Consider the following 13,759-nt stretch of genomic DNA (forward strand, 5'->3'; position numbering starts at 1 on the left):
AGGTTTTATATATGTCATCCCATTGCCTTCTTGCCTGCATGGTTTCTGCTGAATAATCTGAGCTTAGTCTTATTGTTTCTCCTCTGTATGTGACTTCTTGCTTTTCACAAGCTGCTCTCAGGATTCTTTGTTTGTATTTTTTGCAAGTGTGATTATGATATGCCTTGGTGATTTTCTTTTGGGGTCTATCCTATATGGCGTTTGTTGAGCTTCTTGGATGGCCAGCTTTTCGTCTTTCATGATATTGGGTAAGTTTTCTGTCAGCAGTTCTTCAATGATCCTCTCTGTGTTTTCTGTTTTCTCCCCCTCTTCTGGAACGCCAATCTCTCACAAATTTTTGCTTTTGATTTTATCCCACGTAATTCTCAGGGTCTCTTCATTTTTCTTTGTTCTTTTTTCTGATTTTTCCTCAAACAGAGTTGTATCCAAGTGTTTGTCTTCAGTTTCACTGATCCTGTCTTCCACTGTTTCAAACCTGCTCCTCAGCCCTTCTGTGACACTGTCCATTTCTGAAATCTTGTTGTTTATCTTTTGGATTTCTAGTTGTTGTTTTTGTACGATTTCTAGTTGTGAATTTATTTTGCATTTTGTTCCTGCATTATTTTCCTGAATTCTTTCATTTTTATCTGTATTTTCCATGAATTCGTCTGCCTTTTCCATGAGTTTGTCTATTTTTTTCCTCATTTTTGTCTGCTCTTTGCTTCAACTCTTGGATGGCTCTGAATATTAGAGATTTGAATTCCCTATCAGGTAGTTCTAGTGCTTTTTCTTCTATTGGAAAGTCATCTGGTGTTTTATTTTGGACACCTAGTGGAACCATCGTGTCCTGCTTTGTAAATGTTTTGAATATTGTCTGCTGTCTTCGGGGCATTCGGTAGTTATTCTTCTCATTTATTGATTGCAGATTTGTTTGTTTTGTCCCTTTTTTTGTTTTATTTGGCTATGTCTGAGCGGTGTGTTCTTTGTTGTTTGCTCATCTGTGGGCATGATGCTTTTCGTCTCCTTCTCCAATTGGCAATGTCAGTCACTCAGATATGATACAGCAGGCCATGTCTAGCTGAAGAGGAGTTGCTGAGATGTGTTTTTCGTGGCACTTACTATGGCCACCAGGGAGGGCCGGTAATCAGTGCAGGGCAGGTTCCGGTAGGCCGTGCCTGGGCTGCTTGGTGGTGTGATGTTCAGTACATGGTTCAGGTAGGCAAGATGGATGGGGGAGACTGTGATGTGTGGAGCTGAGATGGGTATGGGAGAGCAGAGAGAGAGGAGAGAGGAACAGGAGCCAAAAACGTACACACAAAGAAAAAAGAGTGCTAGGGGAGCTTGCTGTTGGAGTGGAGAGATGAGAGACTATGAAATGGAGAAAAGCAAAAAGGAGAAGAAGAAGAAAAAAAGAAAGGAAAAGAAAAAATGAATAAATAAAAATTAGAAAGAAAAAAGAAAAGAAAAGCTCCCAGGGATCCCATTAGTGCAGCTACGAGGTCTGGGGAAGTTGCTCCCAGGTGGTGAAGTGCAGCCTGGCTAGAAGGCATAGAGGTGTCAATTAGCACCAGGTATTCAGGGGACAGGAAGAGAAGGAAAGTATAGAGAGATGAGAAACTGAATAATGAAGAAAGACAAAAAGGGAAAAGAAAACAAAACAAACAAATTTAAAAAAAAAGAATGGGAAAACCCCCCAAAAAGCAGAAAAAAGAAATGCCCTCAGGGATCCCTCTGCACATCTGTGCAAACTAAGGGAGTAGGTCCCTAGCTGTGCAGTACTGCCTGGCTAGAACAGCCTCCCAATTTGAGAGAAAAAAAGAAAACAAAGAAACAATTCAAAACAAACAAACAAAAAAAGCCCTGGGATCCCACCAGCATGGCCGCATGGGCTGGGAAGCAGTTTCACATTCCAGCAGTGTTTCACAGCCTTTCAGGAAGAAGCAAAGATGGCGCACAGAGCCAGGTATTTGAGAGAAAGGAGTGGGAGGTGGTGAGAGGTAAGGAAGAAATCTAAAGCAGTGGAAAAAAGCAACAGCAGCAACCAACAAATGGCACTCATGGAGCTGGCCAGTGCGGGTGGGTGGAATCCAAGTGACACTGGGGTTAAGCTGATGCTTCCCAGCTAAGAGACTGTGGCTTCAGGAAGCAGAGGAGCCCACATGGGGGTGAAGAAGGGTAGGGGGTGGGAAAGCATATATCGCTGGTTACGGTTGTTCCGTCTCCTGCTGGAAGCTCCGTGAAGCTGCTTTCTCGTACCTCCTGTTCGCTGGTGTCTGATAGGAGTCCAAAATGGTGGATCCATACTGCGTTAGCTGATAGGGGACCTCTGTATGTATCTCTCCTCATTCCCTGTTCTCTGTCAATTTCTTATCCATTCAGTGCTTGGCTGAGTTCTTTATCTCTTCATTTGATGCTTAGGGTTTCAGGATTGTTGTGTTCTCTGTTTGGCTTAGTTTTTCAGGTCTTTGCTGCTGAGGGACTGCGTGGTGCCTCTGCCTATAGTGCCATGTTTCCTGGAAGTCCTCTCCTGTCTGTTTTTGATTCTTCCTGCATCATTCAATATTTTGCCCATAGAATCCTTCAATATTGCAACTTGAGGCTTGAATTTTTTTCTTCAGTTCTTTTAGCTTGAGAAATGCCATGCACGTTCTTCCCTTTTGGTTTTCTAACTCCAGGTCTTTGCACATTTCATTATAATACTTTTCTTTGTCTTATCCAGCCATCCTTTGAAATATTCTGTTTAGCTCTTTTACTTCATCATTTCCTCCATTTGCTTTAGGTACTTTATATATTCAAGAGCAAGTTTTAGAGTCTCTTCTGACATCCACTTTGGTGTTTTCTTTCTTTCTTGTCTTTTTAATGACTCTTTGCTTTCTTCATGTGTGATGTCATTGATGTAATCCCACAACTCCTCTGGTCTCCGGTCATTAGTGTTCAATGCATCTGATCTATTCTTGAGATGTTTCCAAACTCAGGTGGGATATACTCAAGGTGGTATTTTGGCTCTTGCAGACTTGTTTTAATGTTCTTCAACTTCAACTTTAACTTGCATATGTGCAATTGATAGCCCCTGGTCTTGTTTTGACTGATGATATTGAGCTTCTCTGTCATCGCTTTCCACAGATATAGTCGATTGGATTCTTGTGTATTCCATCCAGCAAAGTGAAAGTGCATCATCACTGTTTATGTTGTTGAAAAAGGTATTTGCAGTGATTGTTAGTCTTGCAAAATTCTATCTTGGGATCATTTCTATCACCAAGGACAGATTTTCCAACTATCGATCCTTCTGCTTTGTTTCCAACTTTTGCATTCCAATCACCAGTAATTATCAATGCATCTTGATTGCATGTTTGATCAAATTCAGACTGCAGAAGTTGGTAAAAATCTTCAAATTCTTCCTCTTTGGTATTAGGAAGACTAGTTAATATGATTATTATTCAAATTTATGTATCAACCACTAATGCCCAAAGTGAAGAGATTGAAGATTTTTACCAACTTCTGCAGTCTGAAATTTACCACAGGCATAGAGTTTAGGATTTACAACACATATTTTTGGGAGATATAATTCAATCCATAACACAGCCTTTTGTGGATTTGGAGAATGATGGAGTCCCCCATCTCTGAAGAGGCTTAAAGAGCTCACTGCAGGTTTTTATAGGGGTCCAAAGAGGTCTGATTCCCTGAAATTACTCTGAGCAGCTATGACTGCACTCAGAGCAGCTCTCTTTCTTTTCTTTTTTTTTAAATAATTTTATTTTTGTTGTTGAGAATATACAGAGCAGAACATACACCAGTTCCACAATTTCTACATGTACAATTCAGTGATACTGATTAAATTCTTTGAGTTTTGTAACCATTCTCACCCTCCTTTTCTGAGTTGTTCCTTCCCCGTTAACATAAGCTCCAAAAAAAGCCAAACCTGTTGCCGTTGAGTCGATTCCGACTCATATTGACCCTATAAGATAGAGTTTCCAAGGAGTGGCTGGTTGTTTCGAACTGGCAACCTTTTGGTTAGCAGCTGAATTCTTAACCACTACGCCACTAGGGTTTCCAAACATAAGCTCACTGCCCCCTAAAGTTCCTGTCTAATCTTTCATGTTGCTGTTGTCGATTTGATCCTATATAGATGGATCTTAAATGAGCACAATGCAGAGTGGCTCTCTTTCAGTACAGATTTCCTTCCAGTGATTTCTGCAAAAAGCTGGTGTTAGCCCAGGGCAGGGCAGGGCTGGATGCTTTTGCAGTTCTCTGCCTCTCTTCCCTAGCAGGGCTCTCTGTCCCACATTGGGGCTTTCCTCCCCATCAGGGCTGCATCCTCTCTGCACTGGGCAGCCCATGAGAGGGCAGTTGCTGGCAAGAATCACTTCCTGCTGGGTCCCAAGGAGAGAAGAGATAGCTTCTCATGCAGCCCCATCTCACTTCATGTGCGACTCCACCTGAAAGTAGCAGTTGTCCCTGCTCGATTGCTTCATGCCCCTTGGAGTGTAAGACACCTGGGAACTGACATGGAGAAGACATGCCTCCCGGGCCAGAATGCTTCCTGCCTGGCTCAGGCAACAAGGCATTTGCAACTTGTGTGCACTACTGATGATCCTTCCTTGTATTGATGTTTTTTTCAGGTTACAAAGCAATTTCACATAGAGTGTCATTTGATCTGAGTTTTGCAAAAGCAATTTTTATTCCCATTTTAGAGATGAAGAAACTGACAGTTAAAGTAACTTACCCAGTGGCATGTAACTGATAACTGGTGGGACTAGGACTGAAACCCAGTTTCTGATCTTTATACCAGATCCCCTCTACCATATGAATTTTGGGGGCGGGGGGGCTAAGGAAAAACTCTCCTCCCCTCCCTTAGTGGAGATTTTATGAAGTGACTCTCAGAAAATTCTGACCTTCTCCCTCCTTCCTGCTCTGGAACAAAGATAAGGTGGTTGCTAGGTGGGCCTCAAAGGGACCAGGTCAGGAAGTTGGAACCTACCCAACTGTATAAAGTGACAGAGACAGTTTCTGGGAGATACTTTAGACCTGAGCTTTACAACAAAATGTGTATGTGGGGGTTTAGTATGTGTGCTGTGTATGTGGGTGGTGAGTGAGTGTATGATGTATGTCTGTGATGATGGTATGTGTGTGTGTGGTATATGTGTGTGAGTCTGTATGGTATAGTGTATGTGTGTGTCATGTAGTGTGAGTGTGTGTGTGTGTGGTGTAGTATGTGCGAGTGTGTGTGGTGTAGTGTGTGTGTGTCTTGTAGTGTGTTTGTGTATAGTGTAGTATGTGTCTATGTGCATGGGGGGTTGTGTGTGTATATGATGTGTGCTGACTGCTATGTATGAGTGTGTACGGTAGGTCTTGGTGAGTCTGTGTGGTGTAGTATGTGAGTGTGCATGTGGGGATGGCGGGTCTGGAATTGAGGGAGCATGACATGTCATGGGCTCCTCCATGAAACCGATGTCACCTTTCACAGGTGTAGCTTGTGGATGGTACGCCACGTACCATCCCAGGTAACACTGCCGGCACGCGTAGCTGAGATCTGCTTCGATTTGTCCACTGAGGTTTCTTTTGTTTTTAAACAAGGCCCAAACGCTTAGTGCACGCCTGGATTTGAAATTGGCCCAATCTGTGAGTGCAGATCCCTTCTTGAACACCAGCTTCCCTAAGCCTCCCAGGGACTTCTACCCAAAGGAGAGCCTCCTCCCAGCCCTGGGACAGGAAGAAGTCATCTCTATCTTGACCCAAAATAGTCCGCATCAAGAGCTCCTTTTCTTCCCCACCCCTGACAAAAAATTAAAACCAGCATCTGACAGCAGCATTCTCAAAGCTTCCATCCTCGGGTGAGGGCGGTCTGGCGCCTCCTCAGCTGTTGTGCTCTCAGAGGGGCCTGTCCCTATCTCCCTCTTCAAATCATAACACCGTTCCTCCCCGCTCCCCACCCCCGCACCCGCACTCTTGATCCCCACTCACCACGTTCTCTCTCGTTCTTTTTCGACAGCACTTAACCATCTTCTCACATGCTGTGTAATTTACTGACTGTTCATTATTTGTGTCCCCTCACTGCAGTGTAAGCTTCACAAGGGCAGGGGTCTTTGTCTGTTTCATTTCTTGATGTGCCTAGAAGAGGTCATGGTCCCTGGATGGCGCAAACGGTTTCACTCGACTACTAACCTAAAGGATGGTGGTTCGAACCCACCCAACGGCACCACAGAAGAAAGGCCTGGTGATCTGTTTCTGTAAAGATTACAGCCAAGAAAATCCTATGGAGCAGTTCTATTCTGGAATCTGTGGGGTTGCCATGAGTCAGAATCGATTCGACGGCAACACATTTGGTTTTTTTTAGAAGAGGTCATAACATTTGGAAGGTGCTCAAAACATGTATGTAGGGGAGAAAGGAAGGGGGTAGGAAGGGAAAGAGAGAGGGAGAAACAGAAGAAGAAAGAGGGATGGGGGAGGAAGGAAGAGGGGAGAGGAGGAGGCACTTAGCACATACGCTTGGCCTTTGGTTGAAGTGTATGAGGGTAGCTCCCTTCTCCCCCTCCTCCACTCAGTGACCCGGCACAGCCAGGGGACAGCTTCTCCAGGGCACAAATGGGTGGCCCCGTCGGCTTCCCAGACCCAGGCTTGATGGGAAGGCACAGCTGTGGTGGGAGGGGAGCCAGGAGGAAGAATGTGTCCAGTTTATCAGGATGGAATGACTGGCAGGTGATGGACTTGATTTAGCCTGAGTTTGGCGAGGGCAGATTAAGTCAGATCAGGTGCAGTCTTTCCTCGGGGCTGGGGGCTGGGGGCTGGGAGCTGGGGTCCAGGCTACAGTTCTTCTGAGACCCGGACAAGTGTGTTCCTGGTCAAAGGGGCCAAGAGCCAGGTCCAGAGGGGGAGAAGCCAACACGCCTTGGAACATAGCAACCCTCCCCCTAGGAGGCCAGGACAGCATCAGAGTCAGCCTGCTCCTCTTCCCATGACTTGCGCTTTACAACCTACAGATCCCCTTCTGTGAATAGGGTCTCTATTTTGCAGATGAGGAGAGAGAGGCTGTGAGGGTGGAAGAGGCTTCGAAGAGTAGGGGTGGCACTGGCTGCTGGGGCTTCCAGCTCAGATCCAGAGCTTGCTCTTGTACCCTATCTTAGTCTGGCTTCTCAAGAGGAGCAAAACCAGTGAAGCATATATAGATATATATAGAGAGAAATGTACTTTAAGGAAATGGCTCACACAGTTGTGAGGCTTGGCAAGCCCCAAATCCATGGGTCAGGTGACAGGCTGGAGGCTTCTGCTGGTTCACGAGGTTGTGGGGGTTGGTGAACCCAAAATCTGCAGGTCAGGCAGCAGGCCAGAGACTTCTGCAGGTTTATGTCCCAAGAACCAGAGGTCAAGCAACGAGAAGAGTGCAGGGTCAAGAGCTTTGCCAGAACATCTATTCATATAGTGGAGGCAGGCCATACCCTCAAGGAAACTCCCTTTTCAACTGATTGGCTGCTCCTGTCAGATCACAAAATGAAAGATGATTACACAGTGCCTGCCAAATCCCTAGGAATCATAACCTACTCAAGTTGACACATAACATTAACCATCACATACCCCAGCTCCTTATACATGCTCATCTGCTTCCCCGGCTGTGGAATGGGCCCCTGGCAAGGTGGTACAGCCCCTCCAAGCCCACAACCAGGCCCTGTGCTGGTGTCAGAAAGGCAGAGTAAGCCCAGATGGAAAGCAGAATATCAGGGCTTGATTGCTGGCTCAGCCACAGATTGGACAATTCACCTCTGCTCCCTGGGACTTAATTTCCCCATCTGGACAACGCAAGCCCTGTCCAGTCGATGGTGATAAGGTGAGCTTCAGAGAAACTCAAGCACAACTAGGTTTTGGACTCCACTCATCAGCCAGGCACTTCCAGAAACTTCCAAGGGAGTTCTTTCTGACCGTTTCCCTTTCTTTTCCTGTTCTCTTTCTCTGTCCTGGCCTGGGCCGTGGCATCTGAATAAAGGCCAAAGCAACTCTCCAGGGACCACTCCCCAGCAGCCCCTCTGCCACGCCACCATGAGCACCACAGCAGCTGCCTGGGCAGGAGGGTCCTGATGTTTTCATTCGCACCCATGAGCGCTGCATGGGAGGACTTTATAGGAGATTCTGGATGGGGCAATGCTTAACCCAAAGGGTTGAGTAATGATGGTGAGGCTTAGGCTTTCAATTACTTTCACTTCAAAATGGGGCCCATGGTAGCAACAACCCAAATGCCCATCAATGGAAGAACGGATAAACAAAATGTGGTATATCCCTACAGTGGAGTATTATTCAACCATAAAAAGGAATGAAGTTCTAATACACGCTACAATGTGGATAAACCTCAAATACATCATGCTAAATGAAAGAAGCCAGTCATATAAGGCCCCTGTTGTATGGCTCCATTTCTATGAAACATCCAGCATAGGTAAATCCATAGAGACAGAATGCAGATTGATGGTTGCCAGGGGTTGGGAAAGGGGGGAATGGGGAGTGACTGCTTAAAGATTACAGGGTCTCCTCTGTGGATGACAGTGTTTTGGAATTAGAAGTGGTACTTGCACAGCAGTGTGAATGCACTAAATGCCACTGAATTATACACCTTAAAATGGTTTATTTTATGTTGTGTGAATTTTATCTCAACAACAATAAATGGGGCCAATGCACTATGATGCTTGCACCTCCCTGCCCTGCCCAGTCTCTTCTGCCTCCAGATTCCCACTGCTGGGAGCACCCACACCTCTCCTCCCACGACCTCCAGAGTTCAGCCCTGCTTCCATTCCAGACCAGCCCTAAATGCAAGAAGAGTTCTTAAGCCTCCCCATCCGGAGTCAGTCTCCCTGGGGCTCCACTAAATTTAATGCAATGGCTTCAGTTACTGAGCACCAACTGCATACCAGGCCCTCATGGAGCATTCACAGTGCCTGTGAGGTGGGAACATTCTCCCCACTTGACAGGTGAGGCTATGTGAGGTGACCAGTGCTGACACCTTTCAGCTCTCCTGCAGGAGGACAGCCCCCAGCCAGGCCCCTTGCACTGTCTCACCAGGCCTGCCATTCTCCAAAGCTCCCGCCCCCGACGCTCCAGTGCAAGCTTCCACTCTGTCCCCACTACCTGGTACTGCTCTTGCTTTCTGCTATGCACAGGGCCCTGTGGACCAGGCCTGCCCCCTCAGGGCCTCATCACCGTCAGCCTCTAGCCTGCACCCTGCTGAGGTCCCTCAGTTGACTTTGTGCCTGGACAGTGGCCAGAGAATGTCCTGACCCTGGGGCAAGACCTGGCCCTTCTGGGATATGGGCCTTGAATCAGGGCTTGGCTCCCCCCTCCAAGATATGAGATGAACCAAGAGCTCAGTCTTGCCAGGAAGAGGTACTGCACAGGATTCACTTTGATACAGTAAGATTATAGAGAAAGCTGTCACTCCTTCACCGAGTCCCTTTGTACGTAGTCTCTTACCATCCACCTCAAAAAGGTACCAAAGAGCAGTGCAGCAGGGTGGCCCAACAGCAGCCTCTGCAACTGGAATCACTTATCCAGTCCTGGTTCCACCACTTACTCTGTGACCTTAGGCAAATTGCTTAACCTCTCCGAACCTCAAATTCCTCATCTGTAAAGGTGAGAAGTAAGTGCTCTCATTTCACTGGCTTGCTGTGAAGACTTGGTTTTCAGCCTGGCTCATGGAAGCACCCAGTACAAGATACCTGCTTTTATTACTGTTAAGAAGTCTGTGGGCGGCCCAAATGGTTAAATGCTTGACTACTAGCCAAAAAGTTGGTGGTTTGAAGCTACCCAGAGGCACCTCAGAAGACAGGCCTGGTGATCTGCTTCTGAAAGCTCACAGCCTTGAAAACTCTAAGGAGCACAGTTCTACTCTGCACACACGGGGTCATCATGAATTGGAATAGACTCAACTCATGGCAACTAAGAACAACAAATTATTACTTTTTTTATCACAGCCGCCATTTCCCAAATGTGAAACCTAAGGCTCAGGGAGCCGAAGTCACCAGGGAGGTCACTCAGCTGGTTTTAAAGTGGGTTTGGGTTCATGAATTTTTTTTTTAACATTTTAAATTCTATTGTGATAAAATGTATATAACGTAAAGTTTGCCATTTTAGCCATTTTTAAGTGTACAATTCAGTGACGTTAACAACATCCACAGTGTTGTGCCAACATCGCCAAAAGTTTGCCATCACCCCATATAGAAAGAAACTCAGCACCCCTTAAGTAATAAGTCCCCATTCTCCCCTCCCTACAACACATGGTAATCACTAAATTTTTTTTTTTTATGGTGCTTTAGGTGAAAGTCTACAGAGCAAATTAGTTTCCTATTTGATATTTTGTACATAAAGTGTTTCATGACTTTCGTTTTGTCTCCCACAATGTGTCAGCACTCTCCCCATTTCCACCCTGGTTTCCTCATTTTCCTTTGTGCTGACTATCTACTCCTTCCTGCCTTCTCATCTTATAACTGATTGTTCCAAGGAGTGCGTTCCTCTTGAGTGTTATTGTTTATCTTATATGCTTGTCTATTGTTTGGCTGGGAGGTGGTCTCTGGGAATGGCTTCATTTCCGGGTCAGAAGGGTGCTTTAGGGCCATTGTCTCAGGGGTTTCTCCAGTCTCCGCTAGACCAGCAAGCCTGGTCTTTTTTGTGAATTTGATTTTATTGTTGTTGTTGTTGTTCTACAATTTTCTCCCACTCTGTCCAGGACCCTCTATTGTGATCCTGGTCATAGCAGTTGGCAGTGGTAACCGGACACCAGCTAGTTCTTCTCTTCTCAGGTTGTGTAGGCTGTGGTTCAGGTGGTCCATTAGTCCTTTGGACTAATTGCTCCCTTGAGTCTTTGGTCTCTTTCATTCTCCCTCACTCCAGATGGGAAGAGACCAATAATTGCACCTTAGATGGCTGCTCACAGCTTTTAAGACCCCAGACATTACTCACCAAAGTAGGATGCAGAACCTTGTCTTTACGTACTATGTTGTGCCAATTGACGTAGATGTCCCCAAGTCTATGATCCTTTGTCTTCTAGCCTAGGAATTTCATCCTGCAAGATGTTTGATTATGTCTAAGAGGTTTCCCTGACTTTATCCCTTGTGTGCTCTACAATCATTTATGTCAAAATATACACCACCAGAACCGTATTTGCTGGTGGATGTGTTCCCTCACACCCTCCCGCGCCTCTTGGCGTATCTCTCTACCTATTTGTCCGTTCGTAAATTCTTGTTTGTTAATACTATTGCTGCAGGGTTGTCTAAACTACAGTAGTTACCATAGTTGCCCTTTGTTCTTTTTATTTTTACTTTCCTCTCAGTGTCCTCCCTTGCCTAGGTCATGTTGTACTGACTTCCCCTGTATTATGTATTGCCTTTCCCGTCACCAATATTAACTTGTGTCTTCTATCTAATTGGTAATTTTCCCTCCCTCCTCCTCCCATCCCTGGTAACCATCAAAGAATGTTTTTTGTTTTTTTGCTGTGTGTAAACCTTTTGTTGTTACGTTATAGTAGTGATCTCATACAATATTTGTCCTTTTGTGATTGGCTTATTTCACTCAGCATAATGTCCTACAAATTTATCCATGTGGTGAGATGTTTCATGGATTCATCATTATTCTTTACTGTTGAGTAGTACCCATTGTGTGTATGTAGCACAGTTTGTTAATCCATTCATCTGTTGATGGGCATTTAGGTTGTTTCTCTTTTTATATTGTGAATAGAGTTGCAATGAACATGGGTGTACATATGTCTATTTGTGCCATGGCTCTTATTTCTTTAGCGTATATACCTAGAAGTGGGATTGGTGGATCATAAGGTATTTCTATTTCTAGCTTTTTGAGGAAGAGCCATGCTGTTTTCTAAAGTGGTTATACCATTTTACATTCCCACCAACAGTATGTAAGAGTTCCAATCTTCTCACAAACATGCCAACATTTGTTATTTTCTGTTTTTTTTTTATTAGTGCCAGTAACATGGGGATGAGATAGTATCTCATTGTAGTTTTGATTTGCATCTTTCTAATAGCTATAGGGTCACTATGAGTCGGAATTGACTTAACGGCAGTGGGTTTGGTTTTTGCCTTTTTTTAATAGCTAATGATTGCGAGCGTTTCTTCATATGTTTGTTAGCCATCTGAATGTCTTCTCTGATGAAGTATATGTTGGTATCCTTTGCCTATTTTTTGATTGGATTGTTTGTCTTTTTATTGTTGAGATGTTGAAGTTTTCTATTAATTTTAGAGATTAGTCTGTTGATCAATCTCCTTTTATCTTTACACATTTGCCTATTCTAGAAATTCATCTAAGTGGGATAATACAATATGTGTCCTTTTGTGTCTGCCTTATTTTACTCAGCATAATGTTTTCAAGGTTCATTCATATTGTAGCATATATCAGAACTTCATTTCTCTTTATGACTGAGTAGTATTTCATTGTGTGTATATACCACATTTTGTTTATCCATTCATCTGTTGACGGACACTAGAGTTGTTTCCATCTTTTGGCTACTGTGACTAGTGTGTACGTGTGTCTGTTTGAGTCCTTGCTTTCAACAAAGCATGGACTTTTGAAGCGAGGGCAAAAGGCGGAGCATGACCAGTTCTTCTGGGGCTGGGGGCCTCTAGGAGGGTGAGAGATGGGGGGGACCAGCAGAGAGAAACAGGCTCGGTGTCCCCTTCTCAAGCTTCACCCCATCACACCCTCCTGAGAGGAGCTAAATCCCCCACCTGCTGGGACCTGAGCCTAGGGCTTCTGAAGAAGGGCAGGCTGGGGTAGGACCATGCCCAAACCTGGGGGCTTCTAGGCAGGGGATGGAGGGAGGATGGAGGTGTTGGGAAGGGGGTGGGTTTACAGGCCCTCAGGCAACAAAAGTGTTTTCCTCACCTATAAAAGGAGGTGATGGCTCTGTCCCTGGAAGGCAACCATCAGTGATGGGCAGAGGCTTCCAGAGGACTCGAGCACCGTGCAGCTGACATTGGAGACAGGGCTGCCTCCTGGGCAAGGTCCTGAGCTAGCACCTCATCAGGAGTGCTTGCCCCACAGTGTTATTGGACAGGGGAGGAAGCTGGTGCTCATGGGGGTACAAGTGACTTGCCCAGGGTCCCATTGCAGAGCCGCTTTTGGAACCCATCTCATTCCCAGTCAGGCACGTCTTCATGCACCAGAACCCAGAAGGGAGGGCCACGACAGGGAGCTCCTTGGCCTTGTGGTATGAGACTGAGGTCCTGGGAAGGCCCCGGGTCCCTGAGCTTCTCCCCTGTTCTCAAGTCCCACTATTAGAGATGAGCTCCCTGGGAGTCGGGGAAAATCCGCTACCCCATGTCTGGGCATTAATTTGTAATCACAAAGCAAAGATTGTGTAGTCAAAATTAGCCTTGAAAATTCCTTAAGAGATGCCTTGGTGGGATCCTGCATGCAACCCCTTGGCTGGCCCCTCCCTGGCAGATGTTCCTTCCACATTGGCTCAAGACAAATGTGTCCTGAGACCACTTTGTATTAAAGTAGCTATCTGTTAACCTGGAACTACTCTTGCACAGGGCAAGAAACAAGGGCACCAGCAGAGGGCAAAGGCTTGGTGTCCCCTTCTCAAGCTTCACCCTGATCACATCCTCCTGAGAGGAACTAAATCTCCTGCACCAGCTAGATTGTTCTCCCTTCTTATTCACACTCTTGGTCCAATGTGTTCAGCTGAAACAGTCTGAGTTCATGACTCAGGTGGTGCTTTGCTGAGGTGTCCAGGTGGGTCAGCCATGCCACTACCCGGCAAGCTTCTGGGCAAGTGACTGTCAGGTTGTTT

Source organism: Trichechus manatus, unplaced genomic scaffold (assembly GCF_000243295.1).
Source record: "Trichechus manatus latirostris isolate Lorelei unplaced genomic scaffold, TriManLat1.0 scaffold00106, whole genome shotgun sequence".
Lineage (NCBI taxonomy): Eukaryota > Metazoa > Chordata > Mammalia > Sirenia > Trichechidae > Trichechus > Trichechus manatus.